The sequence below is a fragment of the Chiloscyllium plagiosum genome, unplaced genomic scaffold (assembly GCF_037043375.1).
Source record: "Chiloscyllium plagiosum isolate Xiang-an unplaced genomic scaffold, Cpla_swu_hap1 HiC_scaffold_8, whole genome shotgun sequence".
Taxonomy (NCBI): Eukaryota; Metazoa; Chordata; class Chondrichthyes; order Orectolobiformes; family Hemiscylliidae; genus Chiloscyllium; species Chiloscyllium plagiosum.
Window position 1 is genome coordinate 87372823 of NW_028270146.1, and position 19902 is coordinate 87392724.

At 42.8% G+C, this 19902-nt stretch overlaps 1 protein-coding gene across 1 annotated transcript in view; it reads right to left on the minus strand.

Moving 5' to 3' along the window:
- The window catches only part of LOC122553793 (deubiquitinase DESI2), a 249902-nt gene that overhangs the window by 127494 nt on the left and 102506 nt on the right, over positions 1-19902 (minus strand). The window lies entirely within an intron of this gene.

The following is a 19902-nucleotide window of genomic DNA, read 5'->3' on the forward strand; positions in this document are numbered from 1 at the left end:
TGAAAGCCGTAAGGATGAATGTTAAGTTCAATTCACCAGGAAAAGACAATGAAACAGTAGGTTCATCAGAGGATACATTTGATCAGAGTTGGCCTGTTTGTATTTGTGAAAAACAATGCATGAAATTCAATTCCATATCCTTTTGCAGCCGTGTGTACAATAGAAGGCCCTCAACTGATCCAGAGCAGCACTAGGGTAAACATTCACAGTTCTGAAAAGTAAGTCGCTTTCAGAAATCAATTTGTCGCTGCTCTAATCTTCTGTATGTTGTAAATCAGAACCGTATGGTTACCCCATGTGTATTGTTCCAGAATGATTTTAAAAAAAGATATTGATATATATATAAACCCATTTAGTAATATAATGACCCAGTGCAATTCTCTTAGAATCACTCAGATACTCACTCAAAACATTTTGATGCGTTTAGAGAGAGAACTCAATATTGAAATGTCTCTGCCTCTCTTAACATGGTCTCAGACTGGAAAGTTCATGAGTTTAAAAGTCACCCGAGTGATATGAGCTCATACTTCATGCTGATATTTCAGTATAGTCCTGAGAGATTGGTTCAATGACAGAGGTGTTCGTTTAGGGTCAAATGTTGAATGGAGATGTTACCTACCGTCTCACTGAATGGGAAACCCTCTTTAACATTGTGAAATAGTAAATGGTAGTATATTAATACACATTCCTTTGAGAGGTGTAAGCAGCCCGATCCCTAACCGATTTCTACGTAGTTCCTCAACTGACTTACCACGAAACTCTACACTGGTTGAATTAGTCCTCCAGGATGGTCTGTGGCCCATTCCTATACTATAACGATAAGGAGTTCTTAAGCTTGAATATCTCAACTGATCAACTGACCACCTCCAAGCCCCTGGATCTAGATCAGATAGAATCCTTCAGTTATTGTGCCAGCACCACCCAATTGAAAGCAATACCCTAGACTTCGCCAAAAACAACTTCCCTTAGACTATGAGACATGGCCATTTAGTCAAAGCACATGTAGCGTGTTTGCTGCATAAGCTCATGACACATGGTGCAGGTGTGACATTGACATAGTATGGTACTATAGCAACATGTCCATCCGTTGATTGATCTCTGATGACAAGTTACCTGGCTTTGTGTCCATGCCAAAGGGCAAGGTAAGACAGAAATGCTGTGAACCTTTTGGATCTGAATGAGGCAGTAACAAGCAAAAGGCAAGACATGGCAGAGGTGTTATGAGCACCCAAGTTGGAACAGTGTGAGTGAGTGCTAAGAAGCAAATCCTGAGGTGCATCCTGGTCCGATCCATGAGTTAGGTGCCTGGGAGCAACATTGCAATGCAAGAAATCAGTGGTCTCTGAAGTGCAGTGCTGAAATGGAGAACAGTAGTCTAAGTGAGAAATGGGGATGTGGTGAGGCTGATGTGTGTCTGATACCAACCCATGTGGACAGGGGTTTGTGCAGGTGGCCTCTGCCCATTGCATGTGTCCTGAGATGTTAGGGACTGCTGTCCAAGATAGAGACCCAGAGAAGCAAGTGATGAGCTGGACTTGTGAGGTACCGGTTCTGATGTTCATGATGGGAATCGTCAATGTCTGGTTTCTCTCTGCTGCGTGGGGTGGATAGGAAATATCCTGTAAATAAAGTAAGATTGGGTTCTAATGAGGTGGGAATGCATGAAAATAGCCTCTTGACATTCACCAGTGAAATTCTCATATCGCTTTTCAAACTTTATATGGAAAATCAGGCTTTTGTCTTTGTCCATGTCAAGAATCCCCTTTTCTTGGTCTCGCCATATTTTTCCAACTGACCCACCATTGCACACAGTTCCATGTGACCTAAATGGAGACTATTAGTAATCCCCAACAAATGGAAATCATTTTGTTATCATCTCCATCAAAACCAATAACCAAATTTTTAAAGAGTGATGGATTTCCAGTGACTGATGGAAAAATTTGCAGGAGATTTCACATTTTAATTCCTTTACTCCAACAAACAAACTAAAATCAATGTAGACTAAACATTACTGAACATTTCTGAACAGGCAACAAATATACCAAACAACAGACTTGTGCATTAACAAACTAATGTACTTGAAATACATCTTGTGAAACGTTCTTATATTTGGCCATGTCATTTTTATGGTAGATAAGTAGTAATTAAAGATTAAGTCGCAAATTAATCTCAGCTTTTCAGCAGGTTCACTTCTTCCTGCCCATTCTAGATCAAATCTCTGGTGTCCTCTGAAAAGTGTTCCGCTCAGTTTGAGTAGTGCAGAACTGACTTCCATCGGAAAGATACAAATCATCACTGCTAATCCAGGTCACCACAGTTCTAACAATCAGGAACTCCAGTGATTCCTTTATCCAAGCAATTCAAGGGTTTGTTGGCTCTGATAATACTGTTTCCCCTATGGGGAGCTTAACTTCTGACTCCCCACTATTTCTTTGAGAACAGCAATGATTTGTTTCTTGGAGAGTTCCAGACTTTCTCCCGTGATGTCTCAACCCCAGCTGTGCCTCTTTCTCCATCAAGAGCTGAAAGGTGTCACTCAATTTTCAAGTTTGATTTTCAGTTTGGGTTTCTTTCCCAATAGCAACCAATTCACATGGGCAAGTCTTCGATCCTGGATAAAAGCTTACTAACCACCCCCCCCCCTTTCCAGTTCACATGGGCTGGTCTCCAATCAGAGATAAGAGCTCACTACCCACCCTTTCCAGTTCACATGGGCTAGTCTTCGATCCGAGATAAGAACTTACTACACCCCCTTTCCAGTTCACATGGGCTGGTCTCCTATCTGAGATAAGAGGTCACTACCCACCCTTCCCAGTTCACATGGGCTAGTCTCCAACCTGAGATAAGAGGTCACTACCCCCTTTCCAGTTCACATGGGCTGGTCTCCTATCTGAGATAAGAGGTCACTACCCCCCCCTTTCTAGTTCACATGGGCTAGTCTCCACTCTGAGATAAGAACTTACTACACCCCCTTTCCAATTCACATGGGCTAGTCTCCACTCTGAGATAAGAGCTCATTACCCCCCTTTCCAATTCACATGGGCTAGTCTCCACTCTGAGATAAGAGGTCACTACCCCCCCTTTCCAATTCACATAAGCTGGTCTCCAATCCGAGATAAGAGGTCACTACCCCCCCCTCCTTTCCAGTTCACATGGGCTAGTCTCCAACCTGAGATAAGAGCTCACTACCCACCCTTTCCAGTTCACATGGGCTAGTCTTCGATCCGAGATAAGAACTTACTACCCACCCTTCCCAGTTCACATGGGCTAGTCTCCAATCTGAGATAAGAGGTCACTACCCACCCTTCCCAGTTCACATGGGCTAGTCTCCAACCTGAGATAAGAGGTCACTACCCCCTTTCCAGTTCACATGGGCTGGTCTCCTATCTGAGATAAGAGGTCACTACCCCCCCCCTTTCTAGTTCACATGGGCTAGTCTCCACTCTGAGATAAGAGCTCATTACCCCCCCCTTTCCAATTCACATGGGCTAGTCTCCACTCTGAGATAAGAGGTCACTACCCCCCCCCTTTCTAGTTCACATGGGCTAGTCTCCACTCTGAGATAAGAGCTCATTACCCCCCCCTTTCCAATTCACATAGGCTGGTCTCCAATCCGAGATAAGAGGTCACTACCCCCCCTCCTTTCCAGTTCACATGGGCTAGTCTTCGATCCGAGATAAGAACTTACTACCCACCCTTCCCAGTTCACATGGGCTAGTCTCCAATCTGAGATAAGAGGTCACTACCCCCCCTTTCCAATTCACATAGGCTGGTCTCCAATCCGAGATAAGAGGTCACTACACCCCCCTCCTTTCCAGTTCACATGGGCTAGTCTCCAACCTGAGATAAGAGCTCACTACCCCCCCTTTCCAGAACATTTTGCTTTACTTTAAATTTAAAGAAGGCATTTTAAGATATAACTATCTTGTAAAGTCTTACACTCACAGAAATCAAAATGATAAACACTTCTGGCTTCTACCATGCTTCATTTACATTTTGCACCTGGATTCATATGCTTCTGCACATTACTTATTGACCGCATGTCACATAATACTCATTTTTTCGGTGGATACTGATCCCAATGTTAGAGTCATGTAGTAGGCATTTGGTCCCAACTGGCTGAAATACTGGCCCTTGGTTTATCCTCAAAAATGTTGACTGCTGGGATACTGGAAAGAGTAACGACTGCACATTACAACAGGGCACTTATATGATACAATGCAAACAAGTTAATCACATAAATTGGTCTCAACTCCAAGGCTGGGGGGATGGGGATGGGGATGGGGGTGGAGAAATAATTAGTATTCCTCATATTCATCAATAGAAAGTACAAATTCAATTCAATTGTTCAGTAACGAAAGCCGGTCAGAGTGTCACTTAGAATGATGGTGGTGCAGGGATTTGGAAATACCAGAATATCAAGGGCTACTTAAACTAATTGGATCTGCTCTCAACTGACATTTTTTAAAAAATCCCAGGCTGGTGAACGATATCAGAGATAACACTGCTGTTAACAACAAAATGCTGCCTTTTTCCCTTGCAGTAAATCAGCAGCAAGATTTAAACGCAGTTTATACTTTTTGCGCTCTCTGTAGGAGTAAGTGTTTTGAAATATTTCCAATATTATCTTTGCGCTTATGTAATGATTTTAAAGACAAAACATCCTCAATGATGGAATAACATACAGATTGATGCAAAAGATAAGGCTAGAGTGTTCACAATAATCTTTAGCCAGACGTGCTGAGTGAATGATCTATCTTTCCCCCCTGCAACTGTCCCAGCGTCACAGTCTTCAGTCAATTCAATTCACTCCATGTGATATCGAGAAACTGTTGGAAGTCCTGGATACTGCACAGGCTATGGACTCTGACAACATTCCAGCAATAGTACTGAAGGCTTGTGTTCCAGAATTTGCCACAACCCTTGCCAAGCTGTTCCAGTACAGCTATAACATTGGCATCTAGCTGGAATTGTTGGAATTTCCCCAGGTACGTCCTATACTCAAAAAGGCAGAACAAATCCATCTCAATCAATTCCCACCCCACAGTTACATTTGATCATCAGTAAAGTGACAGAAGGCATCATCAACAGTGCTGTCAAGCAGCACCTGCTCAACAATAAACTGCTCAGTGATGCCCTGTTTGAGTTCCACAATCTCAGCTTCTGACCTCATTACAACCTTGGTTCAAACACAGATAAAGGAACTGAATTCCTGAGGTGAGGTGAGAGTGATAGCCCTTGACATCAAGGCTGCATTTGACCGAACATGGTGTCAAGGAGCCCTAGCAAAACTGGAATCAATGGGTATCAGGAGACAAACTTGGCACTTAGGAAGATGGCCGTGGTTGTTGGAGATCAGTCATCTCAGCTCCAGGACTTCTCTGCAGGAGTTCCTCAAGATAGTGTCCTGGACCCAATCAACTTCAGTTGTTTCATCATAAGGTCAGCATTGGGGATGTTCATTGACGACTGAACAATGTTCATGCCCCATTCATAACTCCTCAGATATGAAGTAGACCATGACGAAGTGCAACAAAATCTGGACAATATCCAGGTTTGGTCTGACGAGTGGCAAGTAACACTGGCAATGCGCAACTGCCAGGAAATGACCATCTCCAACAAGAGAGAATCTAAGCATTGTCCTGTGAAATTCAATGTTACCTTCACCAAATCCCCCAATATCAACATACTGATCACAAACTGAACTTGACTAGCCATATAATTACTGTGGCTACAAGAGCAAGTCAGAGGCAAGGAATCCTACAGCATGGAACTCACCTCTTATCTCCCCCAAAGCCTGTCAATCATTTTCAAGTTACAAGTCAGGAATGTGATGGAATACTCCTTACTTAGCTAAATGAGTGTAGCTCCAACAATACTCAAGAAACTTGACATCATCCAGGACACTTGTCTAGCACCTCATCTGCAAATATTCACTCTCTCCACCACCAATGCTCAGTAGCAGTAGAATATATCATCTACAAGATACATTTCAGAAATCCTCCTTGGCTCTTTAGACAGCACCATGGCCACTACTCTCTAGAAGGACTTATGCAGCAGATACATGGGAACAAAGTTGATTCTTAACTGCCCTCCGGATAAATTGGGATGGGCAATAAATGTTGGCCTAGCTAGTGATGGCCACAATTCATGAATGAATAAAAAAAACCCAACTGAGCTCCTGCCATTAAATTCAGCAGGACCTCCAAGATATTCATACTTCCTGACTGTTACTTATGTCCTGCAAATCCCTTCTCTTCTGTCCAATCCCAAGTCTGTTTTTTTTTATTCAGTCATGGGATGTGAGCTTCATTGACAAGATTGGCATTTTTTGTCCTTGAGAAGGTGGTGGTGAGCTGCCTTCTTGAAATGTTACAGTATATTTGATGCACTGTGTTGTGACCCACATTGTGATGGGGTGGCCAATCCAACAATAGTGAAGGAACAGTGGTATATTTCCAAGTAATGAGGGTGAGTGTCTTGTAGAGGCTGGGAGCTTCCCAATTACTAGCACTGCTCATGTTTCAACCCTGAGACCTATTATCAGAGCATTTCATAGTCTTTTGGCTGGTTCCACAAGTATTCTGCTTTGAGTTTTGCCTTCACTTTATTGCTCTTTCTTTGAACATACTGCCCTCTCTACCTAACTCAATCTCAGTTAGATATAGCAGTCAATCCCATGCATGAAAGGACCTTATCTATCACAATAGGGGAAAAAAAAATGCGACTAAGGAACAAATCAGTTTTCAGTAGGTCTCCCTTTCCAATAGACAATACTTCAAGTCTGTATCTCCTTTCATTAACCTGGCTAATTGCTTTCCATATTCCCAAAGTTGCAAATTCCTTAGAGAATGATGGATTATGTCTCAGTTTCACATCTATCCTTGATCAAGCTTCTAAATGTATTTTCTTGGACAGTTACACAATGTTTAATTGGAAAGGGACTATTTCAAGTATGAGTATTTGCTCAGGAGGAATCAAATCCTAGGGTTGGATGATTGTGTCCTAAAATGATAGGAATCACTATAGGAATGAGCAGAACTGAGGCTGGAGGACCAGAAATTTGAACTTCTGCCAGAGAAAGAGCCCCACTCAAACTTCCAATAGTCACCATTGTCAGCATTGAAGCCTTTCGAAAACCCACCAAGTAAGAGAGTTTGAAAACTCTGGGTAAAGCCTGCTGAGGAGCTGGGAACATACTGACAAATTGGTGTTAAGCATTCTGATAGCTTAAAATGTCATTAAGTACTGTTGTATGAGTTTAATGTGCTTTTACTGCAGTGATTGATCATAGGAATCTGTCCTATAAAGGCAGGTAGATTTAATTTGTGTTGTTTTGCTTTGATTTATTATTGTATTATACTTTGGTAAGTGAAGTTTTGTTTTGCATGCAGTACAGGCAGATCATACCATGCAAAGTGTATCAGGGTAATAGAACAGAGCGAGGAATACAATGTTACAGCTGTAGAGAAGGTACACGAAGACTGAGATCAACATTAAATTTAAAACTTGAGAGGTCCATTCAGAAGTCTAATAACAGTGGGGAAGATGCTGCTCTTGAATCTGTTGGTACATATGTTTAAGCTTTTGAATCTTCTACCCAATGGAAGAGGTTGGAAGAGATTATAACTAGGGTGGGAGGGGACGTGATTATATTGGCTGCCTTTCTGAGGCAGCAGGAAGTATAGATGGAGTCAATGGATGGAATGTCTGTTTTGCATGGTGCACTGGGCTGTGTTCACAACTCTCTGTAGTTTCTTATGGTCCTGAGCAGAGCTGTGCCATACCAATGTACATCTGGATAGAATACTTTCTATAGTGCATCTATAAAAATTAGTATGGGGCTTCACAGACATACCAACTCGTAATGAAATGTCCCTGAACTTGCAAGTATTTGATAAGAGGCCACTTTCTATAGTGTAGATAAACAAACGGAAACTTAGCCATCCAATTTTAGTGTGCTCCATTTTCTGGAGCTGAAATAGTTTTGTTTAACAACTGTACACATTATGAATGTTTGGCTGAGTTTTAAAATTTAGAAGAATTTAGCTGAACAACTGATCCTCTCAACTAGCCTGCCTTGGCACCAACACACCCTTGATGCTACCTCAGACTAACCTAGGAAGGTGATGACATGAATCTTGCCTGGATATATGTCAAATATAGGGAGGTGAAGTGAGAAACTTTCCCAACTTAGATCTCCTAAATCTGAGAGAATTTGCTGGGATATTAGTTAGTCTGATTAATAATCAGCTCTTATGATCTGAATCTGATCTCAACATTTATGGGACAAGGTGGTCTCACAATCTAGAGGTCGAGGGAAATGATGTGGGGACAAGGGCTTGGATTCCACCACGGCATTTGTTAGAATTTAAATTTACTTAATTTGGAACTAAAAGTCAGTCTCAGTGATGGTAACCACAAAACTATTATTGATGATTGTAAAAACCCATCTGATTCATTAATGTCCTTTATCTGATCTAACCTACATGTGACTCTGTATTGACAGTAACATGTTTTACTCTGACCTGCTTTCAGAAATGACCAAGCAAGCCATTCAATTCAAGTTAGCGATAGTCAACAAACACTGGGCTTGCTAGCTATGCCCACATCAAAGCAAAACATGCAGCCCTTCATTAAGAGTTGAAGCTCAATAGTTCTATGGACAGAGATTTTGGGCACAAGGATTTGCAAGGTTGATATGGTTGGCAGCATTATGACCTAATACAGTGCCCCACCAAGAGGTTTTTTTTAGCTGTGTCACTAGTGCCAATGGAACTAGCCGCTCGAATGGCCAGAAGTACACTTGGCTGCCATTTTGTCTGTTGACATTCAGCATGCGGACAAAGACCAACAATGCATTTTTTTTTAGACTTAGATTAGATTACTTTACAATGTGGAAACAGGCCCTTCGGCCCAAAAAGTCCACACCGACCCGCCGAAGCGCAACCCACCCAGACCCATTCTCCCTAACTAATGCTCCTAACTCTATGGGCAATTCTAGCATGACCAATTCACTTAACCTGCACATCTTTGGACTGTGGGAGGAAACCCATGCAGACACAGGGAGAACGTGCAATTCCACCCAGACAGTCACCTGAGGCTGGAATCGAACCTGGGTCCCTAGTGCTGTGAGCTAGTAGTGCTAACCACTGAGCCATCCATGATGCTTAAAGCTGAATGGTGTGACCAATCAAATTACATCTGGAACACAACACTTTTATTAAGATAAAGGTCAAGTCTAGGTTATCTCCTTGATATATGTTTGAAAGGGGTTTGGTCTGGTCCATAATAAGTCTCAGAAGCTGGAGAGAGATGCAGGGAAAAAGGGTAGAATGGAGAGTTGGGGGTGGAGAATTTGAAGAATTAAAACAATAGAACTTACTGCATGCATAGCTCTGTAGACTCAAAGTTTAGATTTTGTGTAATCCTTTTAAAATACTACATTATTATTAAAATGCATGGAATGAAAATAAGAAAAAAATGATGATGCCAGGAATCGCAACAGATAATCATTGCTATCTATATAGTCCTATATAAAATTGTCTGCCACAGCTGCCTGGAGTGGAACTCTATTAAACAGCACATTAATTGATGCAGTAATTAATGCAAATACATCAACAGTGAGAGATCAGCCTGAAGTGTGTAGGAGGCATTTGACAGGAAGAATTGTAACATTTTTAACAAGTAGAGATTTCTGCATCTAGTTTGGAGTAAATGAGGTAAAATCAATAGAATGCAAAACTTTGTTTGAATTTTTCATAAAAATATTATTCTGAAGAATACAAACACAACATTAATGTATGAACAGTATGGAATCTATACCATAAATTGATTTAATATGTCCTGGAGACTTTTATCCTTTCTTTAGATTTGATTCTCTACAGTATGGAAACAGGCCCTTCAGCCCAACAAGTCTACACCAACCCTCCAAAGAGTAACCCACCCAGAGCCAGTCCCCTACCCTATACTTACCCCTGACTGATGCACCTAACACTATGAGCAATTTAGCATGGCCAATTCACCTAACCTGCACATCTTTGGACTTTGGGAGGAAACCAGAGCACCCGGAGGAAACCCACGCGGACATGGGGAGAATGTGCAAACTCCACACAGACAGTGACCCGAAGTGGGAATTGAACCCGGGTACCTGGAGCTGTGAGCCACCATGCCACCCTGTATAATAACAGTAATTTATTGAAGCTTCAGGTCATGAGTATTAAGGTCTTAGAGTGAGCTAAGAGGTTACAAATGGGGAATGGAAAATGAGCAAAATGGAGAGCGGGATAGTAGAAGAGGTAGGGAGATGGAAACATTGACAGAGGAGAAAATGAGTGGGATGATCAGAAAGTGAAGTGGAGCATGAGGGTGCATTGAGGAGCAAAAAAACCCAGAAGAAAGCGAATGAACACATTGGAGGAAATAGGGACAGGCAAGGCCAGATGAAGGAAGGAAAGAGATGAAGGTTGTAAAAGGCAATGGTAGTTACAATTACAGTTGGCAATGTTAACTGATGAAACCACACCAACAATTTATTTGTTTTTGTGCACCATTTTTAGAGGTGACTGTACTAAAAGCAGACAAATGAATGTCATACAAACATTATTATCATATAGCTAATATCACAACCAATAATATCTAGAGACAGAAGATAGAGAGAGATACAGACCAAATAGGAAGAATTTGATTTGATTTGATTTATTATTGTCACATGTACCTCAGTACAGTTAAAAGTTTTGTTTTGCAAATGCAGATGCAGATTATACCATACAAGGATCACAGGGTGATTGAACAGAGTGAGGAATACAAAGTTACAGCTACAAAGAAGGTACACAAAAAGCAAGATCAATAATACATGTGAAATTTGAGAGATTCAGAAGTCTAATACCAGTGGGGAAGAAGCTGTTCTTGAATCTGATGGTACGTGTGCTTAACCTTTCAAATCTTCTGCCTGATAGAAGAGGTTGAATGGGATTCTATCTGGGTTTGAAATGGTCTTTGATGATGTTAACTGTCTTTGCAAGGCAGCGAGAAATATAGGTGGAGTCAATAGATGGAAGGCTGGTTTGTGTGATGGACTGGGCTATGTTCACTACTCCCTGTAGATTCTTACAGTTCTGGGTAAAGCAGTTGACATACCAAGCTGTAATGCACCCAGATGGAATGTTTTCAATGGTGCATCTGTAAAAGCTAGTGAGATGCTCATGGACACATAGAATTTCCTTAGCCTCCTGAGGAAGAAGAGACATTGTTGTGCTTTCCTGACCATTGCATCAACGTGAATGGTACAGGACAGATTGTTGCTGATCATCACTCCGAGGAACTTGATGCTCTGAGCCATCTCCACCTCAGCGCCATTGACGTAGATAGGGGCGAACTCTCCAATTGCTTCCTGAAGTCAATGATCAGCTCTTTCATTTTGCTGATGTTGAAGGACAAATCATTAACTTTACACCATGCCACCAGACACTTAATCTCTTTCCTATATTCTGTCTTGTCATTGTTTCAGATCTGGCCTGCAACAGTGATGTCTTTGGCAAATTTGGATGATATTGGCCCCACAGTCATGAACGTACAGGGAGCACAGCTGAGAGCTGAGTACGCAGCCTTGCAGGGCACCAGTGTTGAGGATAGAAGCTGGGCTGTCTGTCAGAAAGCAAAGAGTGGGGATAAAAGAGTCTTTCTCAGGATGTCACCTGACCTGCACATCTTTGGACTGTGGGAGGAAACCGGAGCACCCGGAGGTAACCCACACAGACACGGGGAGAATGTGCAAACTCCACACAGTCAGTTGCCTGAGTCGGGAATTAAACCCGGGTCTCTGGCGGTGTGAGGCAGCAGTGCTAACCACTGTGCCGCCTACTATGATGGCATTTATTTCGAGAGGATTTGATTATATAAGCAGGGATGTATTTCTGCCGCTCTGTAAGGCTCTAGTCAGGCCACATTTGGAGTATTGCAGTTTTGAGCCCCATATCTCAGGAAGGATGGACTGGTCCTGGAGCATGTTCAGAGGAGGTTCACAAGAATGGTCCCTGGAATTCACAGCTTAACACATGAGGAATGTTTAAGGACTCCGGGTCTATGCTCGATGGAGTTTGTAAGGATGAGGGGGGATCTAATTGAAACTTAGAGAATACTGAATGGCCTGGACAGAGTAGATGTTGGAAAGATGTTTCCATTGGCAGGAGAGACTGGGACCCAAGGTCACAGCCTTAGAGTAAAGGGTAGGCCTTTTAGAATGGAGATAAGGAGAAACTTATCAGCCAGAGAATGGTGAATCTATGGAATTCACCACGACAGAAGACTGTGGAAGCCAGGTGTTTGAGTATATTTAAGATGAAGATAGCTAGATTTTTGATTGGAAAGGGAATCAAGGCTTATGAGGAGAAAGTGGGAGAATGGGGTTGAGAAACTATCAACCATGGTTGAATGCGGAGCAGATTCGATGGGCTGAATGGCCTAATTTCTGCTCCTATGTCTTATCATTGTAGAGAATGTGCTGTTGCCTATTCTCATTGACTACAGGAAGTCACAGATGCAGTTGCAGAGGGCGGAGCAGAGACCCAGGTCTCTGAATTTGGAGATTGGTTTGCTGAGATTATAGTGTTGAAGGTGGAGTTGTAGTCAATAAATAGAAGCTTGACGTAGGTATGCATGTTATCCAGATGTTCCAGGGAGGAGTGTAGGGTCAGGTGGATAGCCTCTGCCATGGACCTGATGCGATGAGAGGCAAATGACAAGGGATCAAGGCAGGCTGGAAGGCCAGAGTTGAATGAGCCAAGACTAACCTCTCGAAGCACTTCATAATTATGGAGGTCAGAGGCGGTAGTCATTGAGGCACGCTGCATGTGTCTACTTTGACACTGGGATGATAGACGTCTTCTGGAAGCAGGTGGGGACTTCGGGTTGTAATAAGTAGAAGTTATAAATGTCAGCGAATACTCCGCCAGCTGGGACACCCTGGATCTGAGAGCAAGGCCAGGGACTCCATCTGGGCCCGTCACTTTCCCTGGGTACACTCTCGAAAAGGCCAATCTGAGGCCTGCAGCAGTGACTGAGAGAACATGTGCATCTGAGGCTGTCGAGGCAGGTGACACCGTTTCACTGGTCTTCTGTTCAAAATTAGCTTAAAATGCACTGAGCGCATCAGGGAGGAATGGGGTGACCAGGTGGAGTATATGAAGAATACAAACATTAAATCGAATTGCATTCAGATTCAGAGCTCTTAGTGTTTCAAAAGTCTTTCCTCGGATCCACATCAGAAATATAAATATTTTGTTAAAAGACTTTACGACCTATTCATTCTGAGTTTATATAAGACCCTTGCATTTTTACAACCTACAGCTTTATTTAACTTGAGGGTTCATTGACGTTTAGTCACAAATTACCCACAAGAGCAGTTCTACGACAAGGGACTCATTCTGAAATTAACTACAATAGACATTTGTTCAATAGTGGGTGTAAAACATATGGTTATTTATATATTTAGATGAAAATTTCAAGTTCCAACCACTGACGATCAGAGTGGGATTGGTGGGATATAGCACCAATGAACACAAAATCTGTTCATTTGAACAACTTGAGATTTAAACTTCACTTCAAATTTGAGATTGAAGGTCTCTTTGTAAGGCTGCTGAATAAACGATTTGGTGGTAAGATTTGCAGAGCAATGCGATAATGGCAGAATGCATGACGTATTGTAATAATAATATCACATGATTATGCAGAAAGAGCGGGAAGAGAGCAGAAGCTTTACCAGTGTTTTGAGAGAATGTGTATCTACTAAACTATCAATAAAGGTTCTTATAGAAAGACACAAAACAGTACTTGGGTGCCTAATTAGAGGTATAGTCCATACACATAACAAGGCAGTGTCATTTTCAGTTCTCAGTGGTTACACAGAACAAATTTACTTTTATTTCAGGCCAAGTTAGATACTGTCAATGAATGTGTTGATTTAAGGACTCTCTGAATTTTGAACAAAAAATCTTGAGACTTCCAACTCAGATATTCAAAGTGTCTTCAAGATGCCTCATTTAGAAACTGAGGGGTAAACAAATGAGCTTATGCAAAATGTAGATGTGCTTTAGAGGTTATTGCAGGATCTCTGCATAAATGTGCTCTAATTCTTTAATATCTCATTTAGTTTAAAGTTTGCACGTACTTATAAAGCACAATTTGGCAGCAGAGGCATCGCTGTGACAACTATTAAACTTGGAAGCAAAGGAAAGGAACTTCCTGAATGATGACGGTTTACCCACTGCCCTCCTACGATACTTCTGCCATCATTCTGTCTCCCAAAGCCTTACAATGCTGTGACCAAATGGGGTGGCATGTGATAGGTATCGATTGTGTAACATGTAGCAATGGTGTTTGATTTCTTTTGTACAGCAGGGAAGAGCTGGAGTTCTATTCTGTCCCTTTACAGGAACTGAGGCTGAGCTAAGAAACTCTCAGGAGTGCATTGGCCCTCCGGAGCAGCCATGGTCTGAGGAGCTGTCACTGGATCTGAAACGTTAACTCTGATTTCTCTCCACAGATGCTGCAAGATGGCTGAGCGTTTCCAGCAATTTCTGTTTTTTTTTCTGATTTCCAGCATCCGCAATGGTTTCAGTTTTTATGTTAGCAGCTGGTTTAATGGCGTCATCACCACCCACGTATTCGTTGCATAATGTGGTTTGCAAATCAACTTGTGTCTCATTTCCATGTTGCACCAAGGTTGGTAAACATCTCTAACATGAAGAATTCATGAATTACGGATACTAGAGCCATCTTTGACCTTTCAGCAATAATTAATCCTCAAAAAAAGACCATCAACTAACCACTGTGCTGGAAAACATGGAAGGAACATACCCAACAAGGGAAGCCTCCAGCTCAAACCCCTGCCTCAACTTCCTAGTGAATATGTTACAACAAGCCTTGATCATACAGGTTTATGTAAACATGAGAGCACCTAATTATACATGGAATCATAGTCATGGAGTCATACGTCCAACCAGTCCTTTGCCAACCATGTTCCTAAACTAAACTAGTCCCATCTACCTGCACTTGGCCCATATCTCTCCAATCCTTTCCTCTTCATGTCCTTACTTAAGTATCTTTTAAGCATCGCAACTGTACCCACATCCACCACTTCCTCTGGACATTCTGTCCCACACATGAACACTCCCTGTGTAAAACAATTGCCCCTCATATCTTTTTTGAAAATCTTTCTCCTCACCTCATAAAAAATGCCCCTTAGTCTTGAAATCCCCCATCCTAGGGAAACGACACTTGCCATTCAATTTATCTATACCCCTCCTTATTTCACAAAGTTCTATAAGGTCACCTGTCAATCTCTTACGCTCCAGTGAAAAAGTCCCAGGCTATATAATCTCTCCTTATAACTCAAACCCTCCATTCTCAGCAATATTCTGGCAAATCTCTTCTGAACCCTCTCAGCTTAATAATATCATTTCTATAACAGGAAGACCAGAACTGGACACAGTACTCCAGAAGAGTCCTCACTAATGTCTTGTACAACCTCAACATAATGTCCCTTACTTCTATGCTCAAAGATCTGAGCAATGAAAGCAAGCATGCTAAACACCTTCTTAACCACCCTATCTGTATGTGATGCAAACTTCAAAGAATTGTATACCTGACCCCTAAGTCTTTCTGTTCTACAACATTAACCTTAACTAATTGTTGCGTCTTCTTTTACATGAAAGTGCTCCTTAAGAAATTGACTGTTGTTTATCAAGGGTTAACATTTGAATGGGGTTGATTGCCAGTGTCATTTGACTGCTGGCCTACCCTATACACGTACCATATTTACTCAAATTATGAGTACTGTGTGTCCCAGGTCATCAGGACATGATGCTACCTGAAAGTCTGAGCACTCATGCAGTCAATTCATTTCAGAATTATCACTTCTGGGTTTGGTTAGAAGATGGAGAGGAGTTAATCTCATTTCAATAAAAGAATGGATCTACCAAATTCTTTTTCCTCCTTAGATTCATAGAATCTTACAATGTTGAAGAAAACCCATTCAGCCAATCATGCCAATGGTCAGTTATTTAAAAAATAAGTAACATCAGCTTAATTGAAATGAATCCCTTTCAGAATCTCATCACTGGTATACTATGCAATAGCAGCGAATTCCAAATTACTTCAGCTTCCATTACTAGGAGATAGATTTTACCTTCCAGTTTGCTTTTACACTATCAAATCTTGAGAAAATGAGATAAATTCCATGACAGCGCATTCTATTATTACCAATATTAGTGAACAAAAGTTTAACAGAGAATTAAATTTGGATGAACATGGCATCATTATGTTTGGCTATACAAAACTATCAAAATAATTGGATTCTGTAACTCATTAAAATTCCCTTATGTGATTAGCTTCCCTTTAAACAGAATTGAACTAGTCATCTCAACCACTCTCTGTGGTGGGAAGCTCCACATTCTTGCAGTAAAGATGTTTCTCCTGAATTTTCCATGACATTGGATTCGTTGATTTAGAAAAATGGTGGAATGATGACATTCCGAGTCCCCACTTCCACCAACGTCCAGCCTTACACTTGAATGTCACACTGGACTTTGGCCTCTTAATTCTCCAGAGTGCATGCTCAGTTTGACTTATGAGGATAGCTGTAATATTTAATTTCTTCCGATGCACTGTCTTGTTCAATATGCAAATGGTCTGGAAACTATTCAGAGCAAAGCAGCAGATGTTGTGTTTGCATCAAGCTTTCTACATCCAATAAAATGCCTGTCAACACATCCAGAATGAATTCAATCCGATGCATCATTACCACAATGGAACCTGACAAAATGTTTCCTCTTATTCCCTGAGTAACTTGAATTGTAAAATTTTAATTAGACTCAGAGGCTAAATCTTCTTTTTGTTAAGTTGCAAAAATGCGTTGAGTTTTTTGCAAGGCTTTTGCTGTAAGGCCTGGCACAATTTCGCACCATATCTTACTAAACTCACCTCCACTGTTTACCTACCCTGTCCCCATGATGTTCCCCGAACAACACAGCAATCAGCAGATACCCGAAGTATCCCAGCATCCCTGGTGCCTGTGCCACATTTAAAGGATTCAAAGTGCACCAGGATGGGAGCTGGAATTCTGAAGTTGTCCGCTTGGTAACGAACAGTCATTCCAAAGATATTGGAGACAGGGAAAATGGCACCACAATTCACTGACAGGGAATTGGAGGTCCTGCTGGAAGAGGTGCTAAAGAGAAGAGATATCCTCTTCTCTGAGAACCAGCAGAAGAGGTCACAACACCAGACCCCAGTAGATCCTAAGAATGCCAGCCAGATCAATGTAGTCTCCATGGTGCGGAGGAATGGCCTGTAGTGCCGTGAGAAGATTAATAACCTTCTTTGCTCCACTGGGGTAAGTGACCCACTCCCTTCTCTGGGACCTCGCAATCACTCCATCTCAGGCTACTGAACGCATCTCCCACCAAGGCTCTTGCTCTGCCACTCTCACTATTGGCTTCCCTCACTTCATGTCCCCCAGCCTTCCAGACTGATGCTGCATGCCAGCTGCACTGCCCACTCACTCACACCGGACACCTCGCCACCTATAAACCAGCTGCACAAGCACCAACAGCCATGCCATATACTCTCATTTCATTCAATCTCTCCACTTCTCTTGTTTAAGGAGAAGTGAGCCAGCAGGGGAGGGTCTGGATGGGGGGAGGGGTGTCTGACATCTGGCTTTTCACACCCTGTCAGGAGAGAATTGCACCCCTCAAGAATACTGCGACCACTGCGATGGAGTTGGCTCCATCGAATGCCAACTCCTTGACCTCTGAGGATGAGAGCACCGTGAGCTCAGTGAAACCATCATCAAGGCCGCACCCTGTAAACTCCACCAGTCTCGGGGCTGACACATGGGTGGGAACGTCAGGCATAGAAAGGCTGGAGCAAACCCTGATAAGCACCTCACTGTGACAGTTCTACATCTGGCCGAGGAAGAAACAGCCCTGGCTGCTGGGAGCTGCCCTGTGGTGTCAGTAATCAGAGCCTTCATGCTCAGGCACGGGGGAGAAGCAGGAGCCAGACAGCTATCTGAGAGGCAATAGCTCTCACTGCCCAGAGGATGCAGGGATGCAGCAATGCTTTCCTAAGCATGCTAATGTCTGTCCTCTATGGGCAGGTTGGTGGTTGCCATGGTGACCCAGGTCCAGCGCTCTCAGGGGTTGCTGTTGAGGCACACTCACCTGCGCTCCATCTCTCTGCCTTTGCTCCTGAGGGGCACAGGGAACCTGGTACCCCTTCTTCACAAGGAGATAGGGTAGCAACAGAAAGCACCGCTCGGGGGAAGAACACACAAGCCCCTCAGAGGTCTCCTCTCAGGACACTGTAGTGGTGGCCAAGCCTACCCACCACCCCCCGGCCTGAGCCAACACTCTGCCCCTTGAAAATTCCACTCCCTTCTGGCAAGAATACTCTCAGCACATCGAAGCCATGGCTATATAAATACTTCAAGGATCTCCTGGGCAAATCTGCAAGGCCAATAGACTAACTGCTCAGGAGGGTCCCTCTATGCCAGCTGCAAAATAAGACTATAAGACATAGGAGCTGAAATGAGGCCATTCAGCCCATTGAGTCTGCTCCAGCATTCAATCATGGCTGATAGGTTTCTCAACCCCATTCTCCTGCTTTCTCCCCGTAACCCATGATTTCCTTCATCCTCAAGAACCTATCTATCTCGGTCTTAAATATATTCAATGACCTGGCCTCCTTCTGTGGCAATGAGTTCCATAGATTCACCACTCTCTGGCTGAAGAAATGTCTCCCTATCTCTGTTCACAAAGGTCTTCCCTTTACTATAAGGCAATGCCCTTGGGTCCTACTCTCCCCTACCAATGGAAACATCTTCCCAACATCTACTCTGTCCAGGCCATTCAGTATTCTGCATGTTTCAATTAGATTTCCCCCTCATTCTTCTGAACTCAATTGTGTATAGACCCAGAGTCCTCAAATGTTCCTCATACATTAAGCTTTTCATTCCTGGGACCATTCTTGTGAACCTCCTGTGAGCACGCTTCAGGGCCAGTAAATCCTTCCTGAGATATGGGGCTCAAAATTGCGCACAATACTCCAAATGTGGTCTGACCAGTGCCTTTTGAATATCAGAAGTGCATCCCTGCTTTTAAATTCAAGTCCTTTCAAAATAAATGCTATCATTGCATGTGGCTTCCTAACTTCTGACTCAACCTGCAAGCTTACCTTGAGAGAATCCTGGACAGCATTCGGATTTAGTGGGAGGAAAAGAAAGAGAACAACTTTTGAGGACAACTAGGAGGAACGGGTGACAGCACACTGCACATAGAGCATCATATTTGTATTAATTTGCTTGTTTTTTGTACTGTGTGTGTGTCTGTTTATTTGAATCTCTGTGTAGCCCCTAAAATAATTGTGCCAGCATGATGCCTAACTCCATGTCCACACGGGATGTCCCATGGGTTGCATGTTAAGAGCCTGCTGCAGAATGTATAAGCAAGAGGAACAGGATGGACACCGGGCACTGAGATCTGCTGGTAGCCTGAACAGTCAGACATCCCTCTTTCCCTGGCCTGTGTGCAGAAGTGTTGGTCTTGAATGAAGTGATCAGCATTGACTGGAGCAGAGAGGAATGCGGGATCACCAGGGATTATGGAGCCTGCAGGTCTGTATCCTATACAGTGCTTGGATCTGTGTCTGATGTTATTGACACTCTTAAGGGCCTTATTGGTGTGTTTAATAGCACCCTCCCCCCCCCCCACCCCCCCCCCCCCCACCCCACCTCACTAACTGAGATACTTAGCCCCCATTCTGTGATGGAAGGTGACAGTGAACACGTTTAAGCCAGTGGCTTCCAACATCAACCTCTACATGTTGGTCCCAAACACCCTT